The following is a 13,464-nucleotide window of genomic DNA, read 5'->3' as shown; positions in this document are numbered from 1 at the left end:
GGGGAGTCCCTCTTCACACCTCAGGTCTGGCTGGGGGAGGTGTTCCTGTGACATCCTTGCTGAGTGCTGCCCTGCTCACCCACCATGGCCACGATGGCAGAGCTTCTGCCCGTCACACTCACACTCACCACTGGATTCCAGTGTCTGGTCCAGGGCCTGGAATAAGGTACGGGCTCCAGAAACAAGTACTGCCTGCCTGGCCCAGGTCCCCCATCACCTTCACATCAGCACCTGAACCCACCTTCCCTTCACTGAGAAGTCAAATAACAAATAGAGAAAACATTTGCACACAAGACAGACAAAATGCTTATTACCTCAATATTTTTATAAAACAGTAAGAAAAATACCTTTGTTCATATTCTTTATTTTTTGAGACAGGGTCTCGCTCTGTCACCCAGGCTGGAGTGCAATGGCACAATCATAGCTCACTGTAACCTCAAGCTCCTGGGCTCAAGTGATCCTCCTGCCTCAGCTTCCCAAGTAGCTGGGACTCAGGCACATGCCACCATGCCTGGCTATTTGCCCCTTTGTTCATATTCTTTATCCAATTGGAGAAAAAAAATTTATAGAACAGAGGAAAGTAAAAATTTTTATATCTATAAAATGATGTTTAACCTTTCATAATAAAAGAAAAATCAACTAAAATAACAGTAAAATGTACTTTTTGAGCTATGTCTCTCAGATTGGCTTACATCAAATAGGATATTTATGAAAGATCTCTCACGTTTGCAGTGATGGGGAAAGATATTTCTTGCAGCAGTGTTTAGAGCAGGGGTCAGCAGACTTTTTCTGCAAAGGGCCAGAGAGTAACTATTTTAGGCTCGAGGACCATAGGGTCTCATTGCCACACATACGCAACAATGCTATGGCAACTCAAAAGCAGCCACCAACAAATGAATGGGTGTGGCTATGTTTCCATAAAATCTTATTTGTGAACATTGAAACTTAAATTTTGTATATTTTTCATGTGTCACAAAATATTTTTTAATCATTGAAAAAACACTAAAAAAAAAAACAAAAAAACCATTCATAGCTTAAAGGTCATACAAAAACAGGTGCTAGGCTGGATTTGGCCAGCAAGCCAAGTTTACCAACCCGGGTTTAGATTAACAAAAGACTAGAAACTATCTCCATGGCTCTCACTAGGGGAATGGCTAAATGCACTATGTTATATGTCACTATTTAAGATGGACTACACCCATAGCCCTTAAAACGCCTGCAGTAGAGATGCGCGTATCAGTTGTTTCCACCTGCATTTTGAAAAGAAAGCACACCCGTACATCCTCCTATAGCCTAGACCTTCCCTGGAAGGATACAGAAGAGAGACAAATGACTACCGGTAGGGAAGGAAACTGGGGGGCAGAGGGAGCCACGGGTGGGAGGGAAACTTTTCAAAGTATACCCTGTGCTCTATTTGAAACGTAATATTGTTAAGCAAATTAACTTTCTAAAAAAACAATTAATCCCCCCAAATAAAGATGTTCCCTGGCACCAAGTGATCTGTGGTAAGTTTGGTACATGCAGGGTTAAGCCAAGTTAAAGTGTCTTTGCTGCGGGATTTGGGATGGGGTGGCCTTTAATGTACTGCTTTGCCTTGTGAATTACCTGAGGACGGATGCTTCTCGCACTTATTGCTGAGACTGTTTTCCCACAGAGCATCTCTGAAGACTAGTATGCTTAGAATAGATGTTGGGGATCACCGCATGTAGGAGCAAGTACAAATGCCTTCAGCCTCACCCTTCTCTCCGCACACACTGCATACCACAGCATTTTCTAAAGTAGTGCATTCCTCAGGCCAGGGATCTTGCGAGATGCTCCGTGGTCAAATATTCTTGGGGACCAGTGCTCTGCCAAAGTGGATGACAAATTATTGCTCACATTTCTCCCAAACTTTACTACTTCTCTGCCTTTGCTCCCACCATTTTTTTTTTTCCCCATCTGGACTGCTCTTTGTTTTAACCCATTTCTGTCTGCCAAAGTTCCATCTCATCTGTCAAGGCTTGGGTCTCATGCTTTCTGCACCATGATGAAGGCTTCTTGGATCCTAGCAAAATACTAGAGGTGCTTGACAGGTGTCCCCAGACACTCGTTGAAAGAAAAAAATTACTGAGTGCAATAGAAAATGACTGAAAGGAAGGAAAGGAAATGATAGGTGGATGGATGAGTGGAGGATTAGATTAATGAGGGTGATTGTGATTGGGTTCATGAGTGGGGACATGCAGTAGCTTGTTATAACTGTGTCCACAATTGTATTCATTGTGGGTGGTGCAGGCAGGAACTTGAGTTCTGCAGGTCTGAGGGTCCCAAAGCAGCTTTTTGGCCAGTTCTTGGGCATCCCCCAGGGACAACTGAAAAGTCCCTTTCTCCTAAGCATTCTCGTTGGTCTCTCATTCCTGTTTGAAGCCCCACCAAGAACATTGCCCACTTCTGGATGTTGGCATGGGGGTGCCTTGCCACATTCCTCATTCTTGCCCTTTCGACCATCCCCACAGGCACTCCGGCAGAGGGGAGGATGCCCGAGGTGTTTTGACCAGAGAACCTGGTGGGGATCCTCACTGGGCTATGCTCACTTCCCACTCAGACTCTGCAGCTCACTGGACACCCCAACACGGCCCCTGTCCGGGGCCATATGAGGGTGGACCTCCACAGGGATCCAAAATGGAAAGAGGCCAATTGATCTTCTTATTCTTATAAGCAGGTTTCCTTATAAGCAATTTCCTCTGGAACATTCAGCAAATTGCCTAACCTCTTTGAACCTTATTTTCCCCAACTCTACAATGGGTATATCTACCTCATTGGCTACTTACACGTTAAATAAATTGGATGAAAGTGCCTGGTCCTTCGCAGCAGTTACTTTCCTCCTTTTTCCCCAATTCTGCTTCTGAGCTGCTGGAGAGAGAGAGTTTCTTAGTTTTCCATTGCACGGTGTCAGGACACTGAATGAAGGATAAGTTGGGATGGATGGGAGAGGGCAGCTGTGGCCCAGTCCATGACAAATACAGGTATGCAAATATCAAAAGCAGCCTCACCCTCTAGGGAAAGCTTCCCTGAGCGCCTCCCCTTCCAGGATTGCTTTTATCATGCTATCTCGTAACTACCTGGTTTTCTCATCAGTCTCCCACTCACCCACACCCACCTCGCACAGACGTGAACTCCCCGCAGATCAAGTGCCGGGGATGACCCCTTCAGGGCTTGGCACGGAGTAGGCTCACTCAATAGAATCTGAGAAAGGCTGTGCTCTACAGTTGTCACTGATGGTCGCTGAAAGAACAGTGTTACTTGCTGCCAAGAAGGTGTGGAGCTCTTGGCAAGAGAGAGCAGGCACTGGGGGCCAGGCACGGAGAGGGGATAGGTGGTGAGAGGCAGGGGTGCACTGGAGCTCAATAAGGAACAAGCTGCTTTGAGATTTACCCTTGGGCATTCACTCATTAACTCAATTAACAAGTGTTAAGTGCCTAATGTTTGCCAAAATCTTCGCACATTCTGGCTTAGGGTACTGCAGTGTGTTGGTTAAGAGTGATGTGAATTCTATGCATTCTTGGGCAAGTTACTTAACATCTCTGAGCCTTGGTGATATCCTCAGCAATATGGCCATAATACTCAAGGAGCCACAAGGTGGTTCCGAGAATTACATATGTTTACTTATGTAAGTTGCTTGACACAACCTCTGCTAGATGACTGTTCACTAACATAATTGTTAAAGATAAAAATAATCCTCACTCAGTTCTGTATGGTTAGAGCAAGGACTCCAGCAGGCCTTGGAGCGCAGGACAGCAATCCAGTTCCTTCATTTGAGGGCTCAGAAAACCAGGGCCAGAGAAGACAGAGGTGGAGCAGGAACAGATCCCTGGCCAAGGGCTTTTAGGACACTCTCTTCCATCTACACTGTTGTTTTTCCTGGAGTTTGGAGTCTGCAGAGGAGGCATGTATGCTGGTTTGCCAAGCGCTCCTTTGGGGAAAGTGGTATGTGAAGCTGGGGCGCAGTTTGCACATAACAGTGCAATAAAGGCGACTTCCTGGACTCACAGCTGAGGATGTACTTAAGGAGCAATTCGCTGCTGGGCCTGCAACGTGCTGCTCTGAGCACCTCCTCTCTCTGGCTGTCCCTTCTGCTGAGTTACAGCCTGGCCTGGGAGAGTTTATTGCTTTGCCCCAGAACATTCCCTGTTCTGGATGGAGTTTGAGGCAATAATAATGATACAAGTGTATTTGTAAAATTTTCCACTGTTTCCACAGTGCTATCATATCCTTGATTCCATTGGATCCACACATTTTTTAACAGATGGAGAAATTCTGGCTCAAGGAGATAAATAACTTATTTGGGGACTTGGTACTGGTCACCAGGTATTTTCACTAAATCTAGTGCTCATTCAGTACTCGAAATGAGAGCTGACACTTACCAAGTGCCTTGTGGAAGCCAGTCTCCACTTGAAATGCTCTGCCTGCCTTAAGTCCTAATAATCCTCACAACTGTTACCCTGTGTGATAGACACTGTTATCATTCCTCTCACAAACACAGTGAGGGACAGAAGTCAAGTAACTGACCCAAGGATACACAGCTAGTAGACGGCAGAGCCAGTGTTCAAATCCAGGCAGTCAAGCTCCACAATCTACATTTTAGAGTAACCTCTATGTCAAGGTTTCTTAACCTTTATGGCAATTTTGGACCAGATGCTCCTTTGTTGTGGGGGCCGTCTTGTGCATGGTAGGACGTTTAGCAGCATCCCTGGCCTCTACTCACTAGACGCCAGTAGCACTTCTTCACCACGGTTGTAACACCCAAAAATGTATCCAGACATTGCCGAATGTCACTTGGGGGGCAAAATCGCCCCCAGTTGAGAACCACTGCTCTGTGTCATGCTATGCTAAATGACAACATAGTTTTTACAATTAATAAATGATAACCCCTAATTTTAGACAAAATATGTTCTTGTAGACTTCTTTCCAAACTGAATCAACATTCAGATTCAAATAACCTTCACTGTTCACCTCCTATACCCAGGCAATTTATAGACCACTTAAAAAATGAATTGACGCTTAGAGAAATCAAGTGACTTGCCCAGAATAACAAAGCTAGTATGTGGCAGAACAGGAACCTGAATGTTGGTCCCAAAGTCCACATGACTTTTTTGGTAGTATTCATTCTGAAGTGTTGTGACTGTATTTTCTCAACTCCAAGATACATTTTCTCCCCACAATTTAATGGTTTTGAAATTGGGATGCAACTTAAGACCAGTGTTTGTTTATAGTAGGAATGTTTTATAATTCCCTTAAAAGTTATTTTTTTAAATTAAAAGTGAGTCTCAAATAATAGCCTTTTAGAATTGAGAATCGAGGGCTTGAGCTGTGAGTGTGGAGGATGCTGACAGGGCATTAGCTCTCCCTGTTCTGAGAGGGCGCCTGCCTCTGCCCTAGCTGTCCATGCCAGCTCTGCATCCTCACCTGCTGATCCCCACCCAGTCTTTGTGACTGAGCTCACACCACACTCCTCCAAGAACCTAGGGCTAGGTCCTTGGGAGTAAATCTCACCCTTTTCTAATTTCATCTAGAAGCTTTTTTTCTTTTCTTTTTTTTTTTTTTTTTGGAGACAGAGTGTCACTTTGTTGCCCTGGCTAGAGTGAGTGCCGTGGCGTCGGCCTAGCTCACAGCAACCTCAAACTCCTGGGCTTAAGCAATCCTACTGCCTCAGCCTCCGGAGTAGCTGGGACTACAGGCATGCGCCACCATGCCCGGCTAATTTTTTCTATATATATTTTAGTTGGCCAGATAATTTCTTTCTATTTTTTTAGTAGAGACGGGGTCTCGCTCTTGCTCAGGCTGGTCTCGAACTTCTGACTTTGAGCGATCCACCCGCCTCGGCCTCCCAGAGTGCTAGGATTACAGGCGTGAGCCACCGCGCCCGGCCAAGAAGCTTTTTTTCTATAAGAGCATTTCAGTAACATGACATAGTATACAGCTGGTTAAATATTTTCTCCTTCATCATGGGCAATTTTAGCATCCTTGCTTTACAGATGAGGAGACCGAGGCACAGAGAGGGGCCGCAACTTGGCCAACATCTCTAACAAGGCCAGTGGAAGGAGAGGAAAGAGGCATCTCCAGATTCTTCACATCAATACTTCACGCTTGTTCTGGGATAGCTAACCACAACCAGCTGGTTAGCAGTTGGGCCAGCCAAGCCTTTCCCTGGAGAAAGTGGCACTCCAGGATGTGATGAGGTTTGCGCATGTAAACTGCGGTATCTGAGCTCAGAGTGGTGAGTGGTTTACCAAGGCCCCACAACTCCTAAACGGTAGCACTCAGGCTGGGGCTCTTACACCAAACCCCTGCTTTCTCTTGCTCCTCGCTGCCGGTCTGTCCAACCCTGCCGCCTCTCTCACTCTGATGCTTCCAGGTCCTGGCCAGGCCTGCCTCTGCTCTCACCAGCAGGAAAGGGACAACAGCCTCTTCTAGGCCTCCCTGAGAATAGGGGCCCAAATCTCCACTTACGGATGTCACAGGGGTTGTGGTCTTACTCCGCCAGCATATCCCACCAATGCTCTAACTCTTCAAGAGCTGGACCGAAATCCCTCCGTCTAGCACGGTGATGTGCACAGGATCCTGTGCAGCAGATCCCAAATCAGAGGTCCACAACTGGAGAAAAGGAGACATGAAGTCGAGTCCCAGCAGTGCTGCATTTTGGCAAGTCACTTGGCGATGACACCACCGTCTCACAGGTTGTTACAAAGACTGAAATGACAAAACATCTGTGAAGAGCCTTGGCACACTTTTAGTGCCGTGGTGAGGTTGAGGCTGGCTGCGCAGTGTAGTGCAAAGAGCACAGCCCCTGGCTTTGGACAGACATGGACCTCAGACAAATGATCTCTTTGAAATTCAGTTCTCTCATGGGAATAATACATCAGCCTCATCAAATTGTGAATCTTAAATGAGATAATACCCATAAAGCATCTCACACAGTGCCTGGCATACAGGAAGCACTCAATAAATATTATATTCCTTCCTAAATGTGTCATTAAATGAAGCATAGCAGAATCAATCCCTTAATTCTATTATATAAGCACATAGATAAATCTCATGCTATGAGTAGGAAATTTAACCTCAAATGAGCACTGAGATTGCTAATGATTTTAAGGCACTGGCAACCACCTTTGCATTTAGTCATCTATTTTCCAGGGAGACCGCAAAGCTGGAAAAGAAATTGCAGTTCAGAAAGACACACTATGTAATGGGGGTAATTTAAAATTGCACATCTCTTCATCTGTACAGTTTCAGGTCTGCTCCCCTTCTCCATAAAAAGGCAGGAGCCGAGATACAAACAGGTTCTAAAGAGGGCAATGAAAATTATATGGGTTGTGGTTTGAGAAGGGAAGGAAGAGAAGAAAAAACAAGGCAGGAATTACTTAACTTGGAAAGGAAGGGGTAAGATGGGCGATAAAGAGGAGGATATTATATGGCCGAGGATGGTGGTGAGTCGCAAGCCAAGGTCGTTACTGTGGCAGGGGCCTGGGGTACAAAAGGGATCGTATCTCCAGACTTGGAACACTTTGGAAGAAAGACTATACAAATCACAGACATTATTAATTATGATTAACAGTGACCAATGTGAGGTTTGCTTTTTGGTTTGACTGTGTTCTTTCAGTTTCTACACATGCCCAGAAACTGCAGGCTGTCCTTTGCCGTACACATCTCACCTATGAAGGGCAGCGTTGCTATGGCCAGTTCACATGGGCGGGATCTCCAGGCTCAGCATCTCTTGGTGCACCTCTTGACCAGAGAATGATGGCCAACTCCTGAGTAGGACTTCCTAGGGTTTTCACGGATTGACCCCTAAATTGCTTTCTATCCTCTTGTGTGGTTGCTTTCCTTGCCAATCCTCTAGCCGTTCTGAATTTCCCACTGGTCCTAGAACACATCATTTGTTCATTCATTCAACAAGTATGGAGCAACTCTTACATGCCGGGTCCCTTTACACAGTGGAGATACAACCACAGTGAACAAGGCAAGATCCCAGCCCTTGTAGAACTTATATACCAGTGTGAGGAAACAAATAATTTCTAGGAAGTAGGCTAGTTTTGAAAGGGTAGTCAGAGAAAGCATCTCCGTGGAGACATTATTTAAGCAAAGACCTGAATGATGCAAAAAGTGAGCTAAGAGCTAACTGGTTCAATAGCTTTCAAGGCACACCGAGTATAAATAAAGGCCTTAAACAAACTCTGAATGAGCTTGGTGGGTGGGAGACCATTAATAGCTGTGTAGAGTGAACAAGTCCAGAGGGTGGCATGGGCCAGCTCATGTATGGCCTTAGAGTCATGGTCAGGAGCTTGGATTCTGGTCCCATCCTGGGGGTCTGAGAAGAGGAGGTGCACATGATCACTCTGCCTGATGGGCGGAAAGATGAGGTAGAGACGACGATGGTTTGGACTAGGGTGGTTAAAAGCAGAGAGGGTAAGAAGTACCTGGGGGCAAGAGACAGGGGCACACTGGTGACAGACACTTGAGCTGGGCCTTAAAGAACTAGCAGCTTTACAGTTTGCCAACAGGGTCAATGTCTTACCTTTGCGGCCAAAACACCTGGCATAATACCTGGCATGATGTGTGTTAAATGGAACTAGAAAAGTAGTAACAAATATTTTAGGAGAAAAATGTTTTCATATAATCTTATTATAATTTTCTATTTGAGAATGCTACTTAATCCTTACCAAGATGGGAAAAAAATACTGTACATTACAGAAAATTTGGAAAATAGAAATGTCAAAGGAAAATTTATAACTCCTGTACTCCCACCACCTGGAGACAAACATTGGTATTTTGGTGTACTTTCCCCTGTTTTTTTCATACTCATGTTTAAAAAGGTGAGTATTTCCACTTTAAGGAGTAGCCTGGTCTACCAGAATGAGTTGGTCAGGGTCTGAATCCCACTCTACTACTGAGTGGCCTTGGACAAGTCACTTGTTTTCTGGTCCATTAAAGGGGGATAGCAACACCTACTGTATCCAGTTATTGTGAGCCTAGATGAAATGACTCATACAAAGTACCTAATATGATGCTTGGTCACAGTAAGTGCTCAATATATAGTAGATGCTATTAATGAAAGAAAGTCCAAATTTCACAAGACTCAATTATAAAGAAAGCTTTCAACATCTTATTTTTTAGGAAAAAGGCTTTGTAACTCTACAATCTAATCATGTGTACTGTTTTAAAGAAAAATAATCATACCAAGAATGGGAATTTGCCAAACAAGATGTAAACAATACCAAATATTTTTAAAACCAAATTTTACAGTAATACAAAACCAAAATGTACCAAGAACTAACCCAGACCCTGGCCTGTTTAATAAATTTCTCTTTTATAAAGTCAGCATACTTACAGGATTACCATTTACATTAGTAACTGTTTAAATGATAGACGCTGTTCGCCCTTCAGGAAATGATCCTTCAAGTTTTCCATCTTGAGTTATGTGTGGTACAGGACAGAGGACAGCACTGAGTTAGGCCGCTTCTGTTTCCCCCTGGCCTGTCATCATCAACCAGTGTGATCCTGAGCAAGCTGTCCTCTCCAGTCCCCTGTAAAATGAGGAGTTGTCCACATAGTTTCCAAGACTCCTTCCAGCTCTAAAACTCTACCACCATGCAGAATTTACAGTTTACCATGTCTAACATTGGTGTGAGGAAAAAGTATTACATATTAATCGGGTACCTTGAAAACTTGAAATAGCATGCAGGTTACAGTTATCATCTACTGTTTCTTTGCAGGGGAGACATGAATCACACAGTGTAAGGGTATACTTCTAATACCAAGATAACAACTACATTTTCATTGAGAAGAAAGTGAGAGACTAATTTAAAACCAATTGGGGTCATGAAGTCTCACAGTACACACCATTTCCAAAGGTCCACCTACTCTTAGAAAATGCCAACTTCTCAGTGGCTTCAAGCCTATTCCAAGTGGACCTACACTGGCAAAGACGGTGGTGAATTTGGCTTAGTTTTATATACCATCATCATGCATTAATTTAATGAGGTAATATATGGGGAAACAAATGTTACTGTTTTTATAGGTTTCTTCTGCAAAGGCTGTTGCCTACCTCCTTGGCCTCCTATATTCAACACCATCTACTACTCTGAGCTACACACTGGGAGATGCGTCAGAACCACACAGGCTCTCACACAGCTTGTACCTGGTGGAAAAGCCAGGCAAACCTGTGAGCACATGTAAGGGCCACTTGACCCAGATTTCAGGGCTGGGGAAGCCCCCAGAGGAACGGACATCTAGGCCAAAGTCTGTGGGCGTGACAACTGCAGCACTCTGGGTTGGTCCTCTGTCAGTCAGGGCCCTCTCCTCTCCTCTGTGCTCCCCTCACACCCTGAGTTTACCTCTAGTTATGGTGAAAAGTCCTGGTTTGCTCTGGACAGTCTCACTACTATCAGTTGTCCTGGCATAACTATTAAAAGTGCCCTGGCAAGAATCACTATTATACGGTTACCCTATCTTTAGCACTGCTCCTGGCAGTCCCCAGCTTTCCTGTCTGGCTCCCCAAGTTCCTCACTCACTGATGGCCTGGGCTCAACCTCTACTCATTCACCATTGTATTCATGACACTCAGCCTTGTGCCTGATGCTAAATAGATTGAGGACCACAGGTGGTCCATACAATACTCTAAATTAGAAGGAAAAACAAATAAAAGAGACAACAGATTAATTTGTGAATCTTTATATCATGTTGGAATCCTGTTCCACCTTTCACTAGCTGTGTGACCTTCTGATTTTTAGGTTTCCACCTGGAAAATGGAAATAGTAGTTTCTTCATAGGATAAAGAAGTTTAAATGAGAGGACAGGTAAAGTGCTTTTTTGCACATACCTGGCATATACTGAGCACTCTGTTAGCAGCAGCTGCTACTGTAGACAATGACTACTCCTCCTGCTACCACAACCCTGTTTTGTTGTAAGAAAATTGGTTTCAAACCAACACCTAACCAGTGTCCAGTAGGGATTCAGTAAGTGCGCACTACAGGAATGCTTGCTCTCATGCTAGGTGCTGGCTGCAGACCAGATTCTTGGATTACAAGATGCATTAATCAAAATTACAATTTAGAAGTCAAAAGTTTTGACTCCTCTAAGTCCAGCTTTAATACTAACAATTTAAAGAGAAACCTCCACCTCATATCCATAAGCAGCAAAGAACACAGCAGCTCTATCTGGCTGCACACTAGATGTCTTAATTAACAGCATTTAAACCTCACCCTTCTTATAACTATACTCTTTTTTAAGAAAGTTACTCTTATATAAGCATGCCAACTTGGATATTTGGGTCCATCTTTTCTCTTTTTGAACTGTCAACCTCTGAAGTTTTATGTGATTAATGTATATAGAGAAAAGTAGAAAGGTCTCAGGTTGAGTCAACAGTAGTTTTCTTGATCCCCCAATTACAATATCCTCTTTGCAGTATATTCTTGAACATTTGGAATGAATTAAGACTTTAAACTTCCAGATGTTTAAACTACTACTGTAAATTCAAACTCATTAAAAAGGGGCAGATTTACTACCTCTACTTAGTTTTGAAGTCTGTTGTTCACCCTATCCAAATAATTTATGAAACCAAATACAGTGGCAGGTAGTGTATTCTATTTATATAGTATTCCTGGTGAGAAATAAGGAGTATAAAAAAAGATCTGGAAATTAACTGCCATTTTAGCCAACCTATAGATCACACTTATTGTTGTTCCTAAGCTAGTAATTGTTTCCTGAAACCCATCTAGTAGATATTTTTATGCTAATCTGTACTAAAAATTACTTTGCTTTTTCTGGCCACAAAAAATCTGGCTACAGAGCAGCATTTGATTGTGGCAAGGAGACAGCTGCATCCAGTCTCATGAAATAAATGGACCTGGACCTACAGTCCTTCGTGGTAGTGTCTTGGCAGCCAAACAAAGGTGGCAGCATTTCTACAGTTTGTAAAGTCTTAGAAGTTTCAGGCTCCAATTTTTTTTTTTTTTGCAAGAAACCCATGTCGACCATAATGAGTGCATTTTAAAGATGTTGTGTTGAAAGCTGGCAATGGATAAAGCAAGAACATAAAAAGAGCCTATTTCTAAAGCAAATATTTCTTTCACAAACCTTAAGAATGAAGTGGCTTTCACAATCAATTTTAATATCGAAGGATTGCATTGAAGTACCTGGCTCAGGCACTTAGTAGCTATATAATTTGGGGCAATTAATTTATCTCTGTGAGCTTGATGTCTCAACTGAAAAATGGGGTTAATACCTGCCTGAGTTTTTCTGAGAACTTGAATGAGATAATTCAAGGTGCTTTGTAAGCTCTTAAGTATCATATAAGTATTAATAAGCACTCTAAGTACAATTTTCCTGTTTTCTGAATTACTCACTTTAAATTGCACTTAAAAAGTGGCAGCCCCTAATATCAAACAAAAATAAACCAGATCCAACTAAGTTACTACAGAGGAACTAGCCTCAAGAGGAGGGCTCTTTCAACTCAACCAACTACTTACCTTATAGGAGTGTTTTTTGTTTCTTTTTTAAAGACAGGGTCTCACTCTGTAGCATAGGCTAGAATGCAGCCGTGCAATCATAGCTCGCAGCAGCCTCAAACTCCTATGCTCAAGAGATCCTCCATCTCAGTCTCCAGAGTAGCTAGGACTACACTCAGCTAATTTTATTTATTTAGAGACAGGGTCTTCCTTTGTTGCATAGGCTGGTCTCAAACTCCTGGGCTCATGTAATTCTCCCTCCTCAGCCTCTGAGTAGCTGGGATTACAAGTGTGAGCAACTGCACCTGGCTTAAAAATTATATAATATTACTAATAAAGCATTTGTCCCCATTTATTTTACAGGTAACACATCCCATATTAGGCTTCAACTATGTAACTTTTTCCCAAAATTGAGTACATATGTCAAGAGCAAAAATTCCTCTAATTAGATATGCTAAATCTTGAATCTATTTTCTAGTACATTTTGCAAACTAATATGACACAGAATTTATTTTTTTTAGAAGTGTACAAGGCTTCCATGGATACTCTGTTATTTTCCTCTCCTTTAATTTCCATAAATCTGATGTACTGAAGTCTATGAAGTTTGTGTGTGTAGTTATAAAAGTACAATTATAGTTCTGTGGGCCAACTCTAGGCTGTAAACTCTGCAAGTCAGAAAGTACATCCGATATTGTTAGCACTTAGCCAAGAAGTCTGGCACACGGTAAGCATTCAACTCATATTTGTGAAATAGTCACTACACCTACCATTTTCTACCTACCTAATCTTGCAAAAGACAATCTGTTTTTATCTGTGAAACTACCATTAACTCAATCTGCCATCAAAGATCATAGTTTGTGAAAACGCCTTTTAATAAATTACGGTTTTTAAGCTTTCAATAAAATCTCAAATTAGAGTACACAGATTATAAAAACAAATGATGCACACCTTAAAAGCTTAAAGGTTGTTTCATGAATGTTAT

Source organism: Eulemur rufifrons, chromosome 6, assembly GCF_041146395.1.
Source record: "Eulemur rufifrons isolate Redbay chromosome 6, OSU_ERuf_1, whole genome shotgun sequence".
Taxonomy (NCBI): Eukaryota; Metazoa; Chordata; class Mammalia; order Primates; family Lemuridae; genus Eulemur; species Eulemur rufifrons.
Note: the sequence above shows the minus strand (reverse complement) of the source record.